A 16,004-nucleotide genomic window follows, 5' to 3' on the forward strand; every position below is an offset into this window, starting at 1 on the left:
CCTGGAGTTTCTACATTTTAGTTTGCAGAAGGTATGCGCCAGGTTTAATACATGTGTAGTTTAGTCTTCTGATCGACCACATAAACTTTATTTTATTCACGAGAAGTTGACTTTGGCAGTTTGCAGGTTCTATCACTTTTCACTCGGGAATGCATTTAGCTGTGTACCAGCCATAGTGGTGCCACCAAAACGTTCCATATTGATGATATCAGTGTAGCGAGGCCGGGATGATTTATCGAGCAAAGTGAAACTACTAATCCAGACGTTTTATTAGGGGCGTTTTGTAATGGTCATGTAATAATATTGCTGCAACTTGGTAAGGAGCTCTGGAGCAGTGGTAGAACCCCGTAAACTACAGATAATTATATATTGGTGAACAACTTGTGAAAATCAGATAATATGTCAGTCACTGTGCGTGTATGTTTCATAGCGTGTGTTCCATTGTAGCAATCAATATAACGATTGTGTTGTGGAAGCAACAATTTATTCATTTGATACAGTAGCCGGCCTGTGACACTCCCTGAGAAAAGTCTAGACGGCTTTAATTTAAGGGAGCAACACTTTACACCATAAACATGCCATGATTATGTGATTTGACATTTAGCCTGTTGGTGTTATTATTAAAGACTCTGAATGTACATATTCTAACAACTTCAGCATATTTTTGAAGCCACGTGGTGTTTCCCCACAGGCTCAAAAGCATCAGATTGAGACGAAAAAATGGTCAAACAACATAGCAGCCAAGTGGCCTACAACGGTGGTGAAAAGGACAGCACCCTCCAAGGTGCTAATTAATTCAAAGCATTTTACACGTCACTTCAGTATGCCCACATACTTGAGTATAGCTGCGGTGTTTACACAGGTCTACATTTCTTATGGCCTACTTGTCTAGACATCAATGTCCAGCAACATTTTTAGAGGACACTGCAGAACACCCAACATTTTTTTATCTGAGTATGTGCTTCATATTACTACATAGGCAGGAGGCCTATATATTCTCATGCGTGTTCTGCTGTAGCCTACCAAGATTTATTTTATTTGACGTTATATTCCGATAGTGTGATATTTGTTCTACTGCTACATTTTTAGACGACACTGCAGAACACCCACGCACACATACTGTACACATACAGTACACATACTGTACACATACTGTACACATACTGTACACATACTGTACACGTACTGTACACGTACTGTACACGTACTGTACCCAGCTGTGGGACATCAATGTAGCAGTAGAACAAATATCACAATATTGGAATAGAACTTCAAATAAAATAAATCAATGTAGGCTACAGCAGAACACATATTATAATATATAGGCCTCCTGCCTATGTGATAATATGAAGCACATACTCAGCTAAAAACATTTTTTAACCTCCCACAATGACTCTCCCCATCTCAAGTCCATTTAACTCCTGAGAGTCAACATCTATAATACTGATCGCTTTTATTCGAATGTCTGAAGTGTGAACAGTGGAATAATTAATTAATCATGCCGCGAGAGGTACCAGATCTGTGCAAATAGGTGCCGGAACAAACCAAGTCAAATCTGAGAGGTGCAGGATCCTGTTCCTGGTCACTGGTCATACCCGTCCCGTACTAGTTTTTTTGTTGTTGTCAATTTCCCCTATCCCAGCCATGATGGCTTGAACAATGGTAGGAAAAATGTCACTAATATTTCCTGCAACAGGACTTCTACTATAAAAAGTTCAGATCCGCCTCAAGGCAGATTCCCACACTATAGTCTATACCCACAAACTTGTAAACGGCGGTATCCATTTCTTACCCAAGATTACAGTGTGTCTGCCTCTCTCGCTCTCACTGCACAGTGTTTGTGATGTGCTGTGAGGTAAACCAAGGTGACTCTCACATGTGTTTGTGTGGGACTGACTATGCTGCAGCTGGTAGCACTGGTCATGGTCTGTATTTACGCTGTGGTAGCTGCTGAGGAAGCTGAGAACACCAACCACAAACCACCATTCCACTACAGCAGCCTTGCGCTGCCACGGCACCACATCTCCTACTTCCCCCGCAATAACAAGAGAGTGGCCAGGCTCTGTGGAGAGGACCCGCTCTGCCCTTTTAAAGTAAGAACTGTACTCTCATAGTTTTTTAAATTAATACAGGGTGAGCTACTGTGTTATTATTACTCTGTTATTATTCATTGGACTCGCCTACCTGTCAGACCTGCTCTCTCCCTATGAACCTCCACACACCTTATGTTCAAGCCACTCCAAACTACTCCATGGGGGACTGTGCCTTTTCCTCCCATGCACCACACCAATGGAACTCTCTTCCTGATCATCTCAGCGCTGTTCAGACCAATGTTTTTTTAAAAGCTAATCTCCATCGGCGGAACCTACCATTATGTCCTTACCTCAAAGGCTTTGATTGTTGCTTTCCTGATATGGTTAGATATACAGTATTTGGTTTTTTAAACTATTTTTATGTTTATTTGATTTTATGCACTTTGAGATTATTCTTGTATAATGAAGAGCACATTTGCAAATGTAATTGATTATTATTATTATTGTCAGTAATAGGGCCCTATGACTGCCATGTTTGTTATCATCATACACATGGTGGAGGGGGATTAGCTCATTTTAAGTCTCTTGTCTAAGCAGCCATAGTCTTGTGAACAGAAAGTAAGTTTAGAGTTTAAGCCTAAAACAATTGAAAGCTTACAGTGTTTGACAGTGACCACGTACTGATGTTTTGTGTATCATGGTGGTACAAGTAGGCTGTTTTTAGTGGGGGTTTTTAAGTTCCATCCAAGTGTTAGGCACGTCTTTTAGTTTATGCCTCCCCCTTCCCCACCCTTTAATGTTTTATAACAGGATGCTCTGCTGGATGTGTCGGCCTGCTGGGGCTATGAGAAGAACTGTGCCCTAGAGAACTGCTTTGGCTATCCTGTCTGCACCAGGGTTGACTCCGGATGGTATAATACAATCCCACGCTCTCCATTCACTAACAAGAATATTGTTTCATTTTATTAATTAGCATATTGTGTCAAGCTCTTGTCATACATGTGGATGTGCATAATTTATTTCTGCCACTGGTTTGACCTAACAGAGCTCTTCGTCCTCCCTAGCGCCAGCTCATTGGAGGCAGCCCAGGAGCTGTTCTGGAAACAGGCAGACTTTGGTTACGTCAGGGAGCGCCTCAGTGAGATGAAGACTCTCTGCAAGGACACCAATCCTGTAAACCCTTCCTCCTCTAGTGCAGCTGCACACAGGACTCAGGAATCCACACTGATAAACAGAAAATACGTTTGCTAAACGCTCACATTTGATTTCTAGGGAGACTCGTCTCTGAAATGCACCCGCCACACTTGCTTCTGCAGGGCAACCAATCTGTACTTGGACCTGCGGAACCCTCGCAGGGGTCATGAGAGGTCAGTGTACCCTTGGGGACACGTCTTATCTAGAGTCCCATCTGGATTCCTTGTTTCCCTGTGTGCGAAGAATCCTAGTAGTTACGTTTTTATTTCTTACATTTGCTTGTCTCTTCATCGTCATTGACCTGAAAGGCAGGATAGGTGAAAGCAGTATGACTGACCCTCCTCTTGGCCTGATGAAAGAAATTATCATAAAATGAAAGTGTGGGACTCACCTGTGTTTTCTCTGCAGGTATAAGGAGGACTTTCTCCAGGAGGGGGAGATTGGGGGGCTTTTCAGTCTGAACCACGAGCGCTGGCCGCAGAAGGAGAGCACAAGAGCCCTCTGCAGTCCTGGTGAGACAAAACATAGATTCATTATGACCCTCTCTGAACTGTGAGATTCATATCAAGGTTTCTTCTTACTAAAAACATTTCTCTCTGTAACAAAAGTAAAAAGGTTCAATTTGATTGATTGATGGTCACGTCTGTGACTATGAATAACACAGGCATGATAACTCTGAAAAACGCTCGTTTTCCCCTCCCAAGGTATGGTGAACTACAGACATACACAGAGCTGGACTTGAAACCCACAGATGAAGAGCACTGTGACATCATCTTTGAGAAACCTACTGTATTCATGAAGCTTGATGCAGGTGGGCACAGTCTTCATGCCTTTTTAGTACAATATCAAATAACACATTCTGTTTGCGTATATATAAATAAAATTAATAGAACATTTATTTATTATTTTTAACCTTTATTTAACTAAGAACAAATTCTTATTTTCAATGACAGCCTAGGAACAGGGGCCTTGTTCAGGGGCAGAAAGACAAATTTCTACTTTGTCAGCTCGGGGATTTGATCTTACAACCTTTCGGTTACAAGGTCAACGCTCTAACCACTAGGCTACCTGCCTCCCAACATGCTTGGAACCCTGGCAATTTGACTGCAAGCTCATGGGTTCACTCGCAATGGCTGCCTGGTATAGTGATGCAATAATGCTATTTTGAAATGTTCTATCATCTGATGCTGGGTTGCCATGGTAATGTAGACTGTTCATTCAAATGATGCTAACTGATGTGGCTCGTGAGATGGAATTTATTTTTTGCCATGTCAGTTGAGTTGACTCAACAAACCACAGCATAGATTGAAGGGTAAACTTCCGGCCTTTAGTTTCTGGCATGGCCTAGGTTGAAGATTGAGAAGGTAAGGCAATATAATAATTCCATGCAGAAGCGTTCGGAAATAAACAAATTCATTGGACCAGCACCGGAGCGAAAATGACTGGAAGTGAATGTTAGCAGTACAGAAAGTTTGCCATGAAAGTGGAAAATACACACAATCGTAGTGAATTTCAGCTAACTAGTCTGCAAACACATAGCCTAACTGTTTTAATGTCATTCTATTTAAATGTCTTTCAGATGATCTATAGCCACTTTATTACCGCATGTCATGTTTTCAATACTGATCCTGTAGTATTAGCAATGGCACTGGTCCAATGAATGTGCTTATTTTCTAACGTTAATGCATACAATTATTACGTTGTCATAACCTGTATTTTTTTCGACTTAGGAATGGGTACACTCAAAATGGCTGCCAGTCCAGCTATTATGTCATTAATGACAAGAATGGAGATGGGCTATCTATGCATTCTATTTCTATGGTAGTGACACAGGAAAGCCGAGGTCACACGAAGCAATCTGGACACAATTGATGTTGTTGCAACAATGTTGCATCTGAGTTGCTCCTTGTGTCACCCACCCCAAAACAATAGCCTGTGACTTAGTTGCATTGCATCACAAGAGATATAATCATCCTATTTCATGCAGCTGACTCTATACAATGTCCAATCATTGAGCAGAAAAAAGTTGACATGACTTGTCATATTGTGCTGTTCGGAACTTCGTCCGAGTTGTGATGTCAACACAGCTGTCAGTGCTGCTGCAAACTGCGACAGAAGAGACATGCCACATGGGAAATGCATAAACAATTCTAAATATCATGGCTAGTCATGTATATGGTCTGCCAGTCAATAAACATTTTAAAACGTAAACCCAGACCTTTCTCTGTCCAGTTTCAACTGAAATTGTCCAACATGAACTGCACTATCTAGCTAGCTTAGCTTGTCGCTATCTTGGCTAGCTATCTAGCTATCTTGTTAAAACTTGTTTGGAAAATAGGCAACATTTTGCTAGCTAGGTAAATTGTACAGCCGGCATCTTGTCTATGTCAATGCTGTTACAAATACCAAACGTTTGAATAAACAAATAATAACAGCCTTAACCGCGGTACTGACTGAGATGTGATGGATCAACCTGAATGTGTGTTTTTGGCAGGGTTTAACATGTACCATCATTTCTGTGACTTTGTCAACCTGTACATCAACCAGCACATCAACAACTCCTTCAGCAGAGACATCAAAATCCTCATGTGGGACACAGTAAGTGCAATATTCTGCAGCCCATCTCCATTCCACTGACCTGAGACGACAGAAACAGTGCAAGAAATATGGTGATGGCTTAGCTGGGCCCTCCAATAGGCTAATTAGAGATTCCACCATGTTGCTGTCACCTCGCAAGCTGAATGTTTTGTCCAAAGGTGTTTGTACAAACAGAAGCAAGAGAATGGTTGTTTACCAGAGTGTTGTGTATCGATGTGCTGTGTTTCACATTTGACCACTTGCTTGTGGAGGAGATTAAGGTGAAGCAGTGGGTGTAAAACAGAATGATTTATGGGAAACCTTATCCTGTCTATTGTTCCCCCCTCTGTCTGTGGAGGCGAAGGATAAGGATAGAGGAAGGGAGAGAAAATGACAGCGAGATGGAAAGGAATGGCCTCTCATCTGACAATTGTGATCAAGGTCGGTTCGGTTTCAGTTCGATAATAAAGCAAGGTCAGTTCGGTTTCAGTTCGATAATAAAGCAAGGTCGGTTCGGTTTCAGTTTGATAATAAAGCAAGGTCGGTTCGGTTTCAGTTTGATAATAAAGCAAGGTCGGTTCGGTTTCAGTTTGATAATAAAGCAAGGTCGGTTCGGTTTCAGTTTGATAATAAAGCAAGGTCGGTTCGGTTTCAGTTCGATAATAAAGCAATGTCGGTTCGGTTTCAGTTTGATAATAAAGCAAGGTCAGTTCGGTTTCAGTTCGATAATAAAGCAAGGTCGGTTCGGTTTCAGTTTGATAATAAAGCAAGGTCGGTTCGGTTTCAGTTTGATAATAAAGCAAGGTTGGTTCGATTTCAGTTTGATAATAAAGCAAGGTCGGCTCGGTTTCAGTTCGATAATAAAGCAAGGTCGGTTCGGTTTCAGTTTGATAATAAAGCAACGTCGGTTCGGTTTCAGTTTGATAATAAAGCAAGGTCGGTTCGGTTTCAGTTTGATAATAAAGCAAGGTCGGTTCGGTTTCAGTTTGATAATAAAGCAAGGTCGGTTCGGTTTCAGTTTGATAATAAAGCAAGGTCGGTTCGGTTTCAGTTCGATAATAAAGCAAGGTCGGTTTGGTTTCAGTTTGATAATAAAGCAAGGTCGGTTCGGTTTCAGTTTGATAATAAAGCAAGGTCGGTTCGGTTTCAGTTCGATAATAAAGCAAGGTCGGTTCGGTTTCAGTTTGATAATAAAGCAAGGTCGGTTCGGTTTCAGTTTGATAATAAAGCAAGGTCGGTTCGGTTTCAGTTTGATAATAAAGCAAGGTCGGTTCGGTTTCAGTTTGATAATAAAGCAAGGTCGGTTCGGTTTCAGTTTGATAATAAAGCAAGGTCGGTTCGGTTTCAGTTTGATAATAAAGCAAGGTCGGTTCGGTTTCAGTTTGATAATAAAGCAAGGTTGGTTCGGTTTCAGTTTGATAATAAAGCAAGGTCGATTCGGTTTCAGTTTGATAATAAAGCAAGGTCGGTTCGGTTTCAGTTTGATAATAAAGCAAGGTCGGTTCGGTTTCAGTTTGATAATAAAGCAAGGTTGGTTCGGTTTCAGTTTGATAATAAAGCAAGGTCGGCTCGGTTTCAGTTTGATAATAAAGCAAGGTTGGTTCGGTTTCAGTTTGATAATAAAGCAAGGTTGGTTCGGTTTCAGTTTGATAATAAAGCAAGGTCGATTCGGTTTCAGTTTGATAATAAAGCAAGGTCGGTTCGGTTTCAGTTTGATAATAAAGCAAGGTCGGTTCGGTTTCAGTTTGATAATAAAGCAAGGTTGGTTCGGTTTCAGTTTGATAATAAAGCAAGGTCGGCTCGGTTTCAGTTTGATAATAAAGCAAGGTTGGTTCGGTTTCAGTTTGATAATAAAGCAAGGTCGGTTCGGTTTCAGTTTGATAATAAAGCAAGGTCGATTTCGGTTGAGATGTTTTTTGTTTTTAAACATTAAATACATTATGTGGGTTGAATGCTGTTACAACACAGAATAAAACAATAATATTAAGTCCCGTGATGGTAAGTGATGGTGTGACTGCCCATGGCTGCTTATCACTTTATTAACCATCTTTTATTTACATGACTTTACTTTAATAAAATATTTCAGTTGTGTATATTACATTTGTTTTATTTGGTTACTTTTTTTCACTCCAAGTTATCATCTCGTCTAGAGAGCTGCTGCCTATGCTGTCTGACAAAATAACTATTTTAGTAGTTCTTCAAAGTAAATAAGACATACTTTTATGACTGCTGAATACCAAATATCAGTCACTTAGATCATGTCTTTTCAGGTAGAGATACACTATATATCAAATTTTATTTGTCACATGCGCCGAATACAACAGGTGTAGTAGACCTTACAGTGAAATGCTTACTTTATACAAATGTATGTGGACATGCTTCAAATTTGTGGATTTGGCTACAGTATTTCAGCCACACCCGTTGCTGACCGGTGTGTAAAATAGCGCACACTGCCATGCAATCTCCATAGACAAACATTGGTTGTAGAATGGCCTTACTGAAGAGCTCAGTGACTTTCAACGTGGCACCATTATAGGATGCCACCTTTCCAACAGGTCAGTTCCTGAAATTTCTGCCCTGCTAGAGCTTCCCTGGTCAACTGTAAGTGCTATAATTGTGAAGTGGAAACGTCTAGGAGCAACAACGGCTCAGCTGCGAAGTGGTAGGCCGCACAAGCTCACAGAACAGAACTGCAGAGTGCTGAAGCGCATAGCGTGTAAATATCGCATGTCTTCAGTTGCAATACTCACTACCGAGTTCCAAACTGCCTCTGGAAGCAACGTCAGCCCCATAACTGTTCGTTGGGAGCTTTGGGAAATAGGTTTCCATGGCAATCAGCCACACACAAGCCTAAGATCACAAGAGTCGGCTGGAGTGGTGTAAAGCTCGGTGTCATTGGACTCTGGAGCAGTGGAAATGCGTTCTCTGAAGTGATGAATCACTCTTTACCATCTGGCAGTTTGATGAATGAATCTGGGTTTGGCGAATGCCAGGAGAAAGCTACCTGCCGAGTGAATAGTGTCAACTGTAAAGTTTGTTGGCGGAGGAATAATGGTCAGGGGCTGTTTTTCATGGTTTTTGCAAGTCCCATTAGTTCCAGTGAAGGAAAATCTTAACGCTACAGCACACAGTGACATTCTAGACGATTCTGTGCTTCCAACTTTGTGGCATCAGTTTGAGGAAGGCCCTTTCTTGTTTCAGCATGACAATGCCCCCGTGCACAAAGCGAGGTCCATACAGAAGTGGTTTGTCAAGATCAGTGTGGAAGAACTTAACTGGCCTGCTCAGAGCCCTGACCTCAACCCCATCAAATAACTTTAGAATGAATTGAAACGCTGACTGCGAGCCAGGCCTAATCACCCAACATCAGTGCCTGACCTCATTAATGCTCTTGTGGCTGAATGGAAGCAAGTCCCACAGCAATGTTCCAACATCTAGTGGAAAGCCTTCCCAGAAGAGTAGAGGCTGTTATAGCAGCAAAGGGGGGTACCAACTCCATATCAATGCCCATGATTTTGGAATGAGATGTTCGTCGAGCAGGTGTCAACATACTTTTGGTCATGAAGCAACTGTTCTCTAACCCTCTTGGTCACGCATTCCAATAACCGCTACATTTCAGTTTTCTCCTCCCCACTCAGACCACTCACAGAAAGTCTTAGCAAAATTCACGCTTGATAATTTTCTCTTTGTTAAGAAGCTATTTTTGTTTCTTTTTGACAATTTAAATTTAGAACTACAGTAAGATACTTAATTTTTACCCAGAAATGATTTGATATTCAGATAAAATCGGCTGCATTGGACCTTTAATCAGGTGGCTGACTGCTGGGCAAGTACAGTTCTAATGAAACATACACCATAATTCAAAACAGTGTTTCATAATACTCTCCATGAAATCTGACATGAAGTTTAGCCAGTCCGATGAAGCAACTGAATTTCAAAGTCATCTTTCTGATGTCTTTTTCTTCCTTGTCCGCGTTTTGACAGATATGGGGATCTGTTCAGTGAGACCTGGAAGGCTTTCTCTGACTATGACATCATCCATCTGAAAACTTTTGACACTAAAAGGGTAAGCGAGAGTGTGTGTGTGGGCGGGGGGGGGGGGGGGGGGGGGGGTCGTTCATGGTTGTATAACGTATCCATTACCTTGAAACAGGTGTGCTTCAAAGATGTGGTGTTTACCCTGCTCCCCAGGATGAGATATGGGCTGTTCTATAACACACCTATGGTTCGTATTCTGTCTGTATCTCTTCATGTGTAATGAAAATGTAGAGATAGGATTGCGCCGCCAATGAGGAAATCGGAATCCATTTGAGCTGCTTGGGTTGTCCCTGCCTTTCAGACTCCATGCCTTCCTCCGTACCTTCTCTTATTTTGATCACATAGGCTTTATGTCTGTGTTTTTTTCTTTCATGCTTCTCGCCTCATCTTGCCATTTTCTTTTATCATCTGTTATCCAGTTTGGTCATAACTCATAGCATGCCATTTGGGTCAAATATTTATGCTATGTACTCATCATCTCCAGCTCTTAAGTTATTTAAATGATAATTTCAAGGAGATTTGAGTAAAGATGGTATCATTTAAATACTTAGGTCTAGGGGGGGTCAGCCTTGAGGTGTGAAATATTGATAGGTTAGCCTCATATCTGATGCCTTGGATTGCTCCTGCTGCTTATGTCATGTTTATATTCATGTGTTTATATTTATGACTGCTGTGCTCTGGCCTGTAGGAGGGAATCGTAGACCTGTGCTTGGCATGTCTTTAAATGTCTTTCTGTGTGGGTATGGAATGTGTTTGGATTTGTCAGATTTCTATCCAAATAGAATTCTCACTGTGCATCTGTGCGTGTGTGCGAGGGACATTGTGTGTGTGTGTGTGACATTGAGTGTGTGTGTGTACATGCGTGTGTGCGAGGGACATTGTGTGTGTGTGTGTGTGTGTGTGTACATGCGTGTTTTGTGAGGAACATTGTGTGTGTGTGTGTGTGTGTGTGTGTGTGTGTGTGTGTGTGTGTGTGTGTGTGTGTGTGTGTGTGTGTGTGTGTGTGTGTGTGTGTGTGTGTGTGTGTGGGACATTGAGTGTGTGTGTGTACATGCCTGTGTGTGAGGGACATTGTGTATGTGTGTTTGTGTGTAAATGCGTGTACATGCGTGTGTGTGAGGGACATTGTGTATGTATGTGTGTGTGTGTGTGTGTGTGGGACATTGAGTGTGTGTGTGTACATGCGTGTGTGCGAGGGACATTGTGTGTGTGTGTGTGTCTTTGTGTGAGTGTGTGTACATGCGTGTGTGTGAAGAACATTGTGTATGTGCACGTGGGACAGACAGATGGAGCTAATGGATTTGTCTTGGTGTGTAAATGGCAGGTATCTGACTGCCACAGTGAAGTGATGTTCAGGGCCTTCTCCCAGAATGTTCTATATCGACTCAACATTCCAGAGGATGGAACCAAGGTAAGGAATACTGACCACACACGCATACACACACACATGCACACACACCTTTTCTTCACTGGTCTGTAGCTCACCGATACAGGCTTTACTGGTCTTTACGACCCCAGACTGAGTGCATTTGACTGTATCTTTACGACCACTGAAGACGGTTGTGAGGATGCAGCTCATTGTGTATTCTCGGCTGATGCTAAGAATATGCTAACAGCCTTCCTGTGAGATGGCAGTGCTTGCGATACCGTCTCCCAGCTGAATAAGAGGTGTGCCCGGCCCTGACCCCCTCTCAGCTCCTCTCAGCTCCTCCTTTCATCCCTCTGATTAATGGTTCAGGGAGACAGCAGACTGCTCCTCTCTACCATTGTGTTCTACTCATCACAATATCAGCTCTCCTTATGCACACACTGCTGTTTCATGTCATCCATCTAATATGCTTTTCTAGTTGGGTAACTGCATGTATTTGGTATTATGTGGTGGTGTGTTCCCTCTGGGTTTCTCCTGACAGTCTGTGTGGTTTGTGGCTGATCACTTTCACAGTTTCTCTTTTTTTAACATTAGGAGTTGTCTTCCTGAGGCTATTTCCAACTCAGATGGTACAATGCCAGTGAGACTGAAATTGAGTTTTGTAGGACTTTTAGCCACTAGATGGTGATGCTGTATAGGACATTTACTCTCTCACTTGTTATATAAACCCTCTGTGCTGTAGCTCTATGTAATGTGTAATAAAAAAGACTGTAGAAAACTCCCACTTCACCTCTGGATGGGAGCCTGCCCCTTATTGGTTGTGGGAGTTTTCTACAAGTACATCAAATTGAGATTAAGGTCCTTGAAAAGCTATGGATGGGTTTACAGTTTTTCTTAATCACATTCAAGCATTTTGGGGATCTGATTTGAAAAGTATCTATAGCAGCAATGTTCAAATGCTCAAATACATTTACAGAACTTCAGAACATTTTCTTGCCTGAGTTACCTGAGTTGCATATCTTAGACACACTTTTGCTAGACTTTAAATACAGATGTCATCATTGAATACAACATTCACTGTTAAGTGAATTTTACACGTTGTTTTAATTGGAAGAGAAATGTGTGAAATTGTGTTCACTGTTTCCAGTAATCAGTAAATACTTGTGCACTAATGCCTAAATCACCCCATCAGTGTCATGCCATGCATAATATAGGGGAAGATCTAGGCAATGGGGAAGATCTAGGCAATGAGGAAGATCTAGGCAATGGGGAAGATCTAGGCAATGGGGAAGATCTAGGCAATGGGGAAGATCTAGGCAATGAGGAAGATCTAGGCAATGGGGAAGATCTAGGCAATGGGGAAGATCTAGGCAATGGGGAAGATCTAGGCAATGGGGAATAAGTTTAGATCTTTTTTTATTTTACGACATGTAAAGATGTGACCTTCCATTATAGAGCTTTGATGTGGATTGAGGCATTTACATTCATATCAGTTGTGTTCTTCCGTTGTATTCACCTTTCCTTATTTATATTGTGTTTCTGTGCGCCAAGGAAAAGTCTACAAAACAATGAGCCAATCAACCTATGTGTTGAATACGTGGAATTTGATTGTGAGGATACTGATGAATGAATCCTTATTGCTTCTTTTTTATTTGACTTTTTCTCAGGAATAATATTTGATTTGATGTATATTGTTTAGTGAAACATGCATAAAAGGAGTGTAATTGTCCATGATTGTACACCTTTGGATAGTTGTAATTCCAATTTTGATCATCATGATTTAGTGACTGCTAAGAAAATGTATTGATCTACTGGGATTTTAAAAAGACAGACGAACCTTCTGTTTCGTGTGCTTGGACTCCATCTTTTTTGTTTTTATGAATGTGTTTGCCATTTTGATGGTATAATATAATTTTGATGAATATACTGTATTAATGTTTTGAGAAGGCAACCACATTTTGAAAGTGCATTTACTGTTTTGCAAAAGGCCACAGAGTTCTGGTTCTTTTAGACTGTTTTGAAAATCGACAAAGTTGAATGCTTTTACACGTTTGAGAAAAAAATGTATTGCGTGAAATGCTGGAGTTCATCTTTTGCGATTTCTGTTAATGCACCATATCCAATATAGATGTCCTATTTATATCATCTGACTACTCCTGATCCTTATGCTCCTGGTTTCAGGAGGGGAGGATTCGTGTCATGTTGTTAGCACGCAGCACAGACTATCGCAAGACATTAAACCAGCAGGAGGTGAGTCCAGTCTGAGGCAGCACTGCCCACTTCTCCCTCCCTCAATTGATTTACTGCCTCCTCCAGCTCTTAACTGGCCATTTAAAATCTTATTTAAACTGGCGGAGTAAAATGCCTGTGATTTATGCGGCCGGTGTCTGTGTTCGTTCCTCTCATTGATCAGAGAATGCATCTCACTGTGTTCATACAGCTCACAAACGCCCTGAAGACCGGGCCTTTACTCGAGGTCAACGTGGTGGATTACAAATACAAGTGAGTGTGAACAGTTAGATGCATTATTGGTGGATAAATGATATGGTGCTGCTGGAGGACATAAAGGCAGCAGCACAAAGGGAATTGAGTAACAGGTGTATTTTATTGTCTGACACACTGCTATTAGAGTGGGGTAAATATTGAGTGGTATACTATGTTGGAGTGAAGTCAGTAGGGGTATTATGAGTTAAGTAGTAAGTTAAATGTCATAACTGTCTGTCTTGTCTGTAGGGACGTCCCGTTCCTGGAACAACTCAGGATTACCCACAACTCTGACATCTTCATCGGGATTCATGGGGCGGGACTTACTCACCTGCTCTTCCTCCCTGATTGGGCCGTCATCTTTGAGCTGTGAGTGACACTGTTCAGTCTGTCTGTGTGTGTCTAAAACAGCTTTATGTCTTTGGGTTTTTCTGGGTCTGTGTGGGTCTGTGTATCTGTCTGTTCCATTGGATCCTTGTCTGTCTGTCTGTCCTTCCATGCTCTTTGAATGGTGAAGTACAGGCCAACAGAGCAGAGCTCTCCCTGTGCCGTCTGTGCTGGATATAGTGCTATGTGTGTGATGGGTCTGGCAGCATGCTGTGCTCTGTTAGCCCTTAGCCATGAGGTGCAGCAGTGAATAACGGCCTAATTAAACAGGCATTCATCAGGCCGGGCCATGCAGGGCTGGGAGGCATACTGAGAGAAGAGAGTGAGAGCAGGAGATAAAGTGTCTGCATCTGTTCTCCACAGATATAACTGTCAGGATGAGAGCTGCTATCGAGATCTGGCTCGGCTGCGGGGGATCCGATATGCGACTTGGCAAAAAAGGGACAAAGTGCTCCCAGAGGATAAGGTGGGACACTCCAGTACCGCTCCTGCCACCTCCACCTAACTCACTGCCCCAGGTCCCCAGAGACACCTTACCAATCCTCACCTGTAGCTGCAGCATGTACCACCAGACTCATCTGTCATTTTGTCTTTAGTATATACACTTGCGTTGCCTCGCACAGACACTCACAAATCACAGACCTGCAGTGCGGTGTTCATAACGACTCTTTCTTTCACCCCCCCCACACACACACAGGGTCACCATCCCACCCTGGGGGAGCATCCTAAATTCACCAACTACTCCTTTGATGTGGAGGAGTTTGTGCGTCTGGTGCTGAAAGCAGCAGACTTCGTCCTGAACCACCCCGAGTGGAAGCCCCGGCTCAGCCGTGATGAACTGTAGGCCCCCAGCAGCAGACTTCGTCCTGAACCACCCCGAGTGGAAGCCCCGGCTCAGCCGTGATGAACTGTAGGCCCCCAGCAGCAGACTTCGTCCTGAACCACCCCGAGTGGAAGCCCCGGCTCAGCCATGATGAACTGTAGGCCCCCAGCAGCAGAAGGAACACAGGACAGTTAGGTGAAGTCAAACCCCTGGACTCAAACACAGCCATCTTAGAAATCTAAAAGTACATTTTAACAATGAAGATGTTGTATATTATCAAGGTAAAATGTAAGTTTACAACCTCGCTTTTCAGCTATATTACCTGCCAACACAGCCCAGGGTACATCTCAATAGAGATAATGAAGACCAATCAAATGGCCTTGGCAAACCTTATGAGTGCCTGCTACCATTTTCCTTGCTAGAGAAAAGTATATACTCCTTACAACAATTGCCAAATTTGTATTACATGCTTCCACTGGTGTGTTTGCCAGAAAGAACATTTGTTTCATTTCTAAACAATGTGCTTATTTTCTGCATTTTCTGATAAAGTTGTGTGTGACAGACAGGGATGTACCTTTCAGCATGTTGTGTATGTATGTACCAGTTTGAACAACACTTCAGAATGGTCTTTGCAGGTGTTTTGTAGTCCCTATCGCACACAAACTATCGAATGAATCTAAAGCTCAATGTTTTATTTATGAGAAAGGGAGTCAGACCTTTTGGTCGATGTTTTGCAAAGACTTGTGAAGTCATTTTATATTTCAAGGCCATGGAAACATTTTGAAATAAATATTTTCAAAAGAACTGATCTCTTTTTTTGTGTGTGTAATTTAACCCTAAAAGTGGCAACATATTTTTTTGATGACCAAATTGGTAATGATTGCAAAGTAACACCTGTCAAGCAGTAAAATAATAAAATAAAAACCTTCTGTAACACAAGTAAATACATTTTTAACACATTTATAGTCAAGTTTATGTTAAAAAATATCTGTTTTTGTGTGTCATGTTTTTAACCGTTATTTGAATACATTTCACCCATGGCAACTGAAAAAAATGTGTTGTGATTCTGTGATACTCAAGGGCTGAGAAATTACAGATT

At 41.9% G+C, this 16,004-nt stretch overlaps 1 pseudogene across 1 annotated transcript; it reads left to right on the forward strand.

Annotated features, from left to right (window-relative positions):
- Positions 1-1,767: 1,767 nt before the first annotated feature.
- On the forward strand, positions 1,768-15,704 carry LOC110527959 (EGF domain-specific O-linked N-acetylglucosamine transferase-like; annotated as a pseudogene). Its single transcript, XR_016497497.1, has 15 exons — positions 1,768-2,093; positions 2,844-2,944; positions 3,098-3,206; positions 3,306-3,400; positions 3,636-3,739; positions 3,932-4,038; positions 5,722-5,849; positions 9,772-9,870; positions 9,958-10,029; positions 11,167-11,253; positions 13,393-13,461; positions 13,652-13,713; positions 13,945-14,064; positions 14,446-14,548; positions 14,780-15,704. The product of XR_016497497.1 is annotated as an EGF domain-specific O-linked N-acetylglucosamine transferase-like (transcript).
- Positions 15,705-16,004: the final 300 nt, after the last annotated feature.

The sequence above is a fragment of the Oncorhynchus mykiss genome, chromosome 7, assembly GCF_057628025.1.
Source record: "Oncorhynchus mykiss isolate SJ-2025 chromosome 7, ASM5762802v1, whole genome shotgun sequence".
Taxonomy (NCBI): Eukaryota; Metazoa; Chordata; class Actinopteri; order Salmoniformes; family Salmonidae; genus Oncorhynchus; species Oncorhynchus mykiss.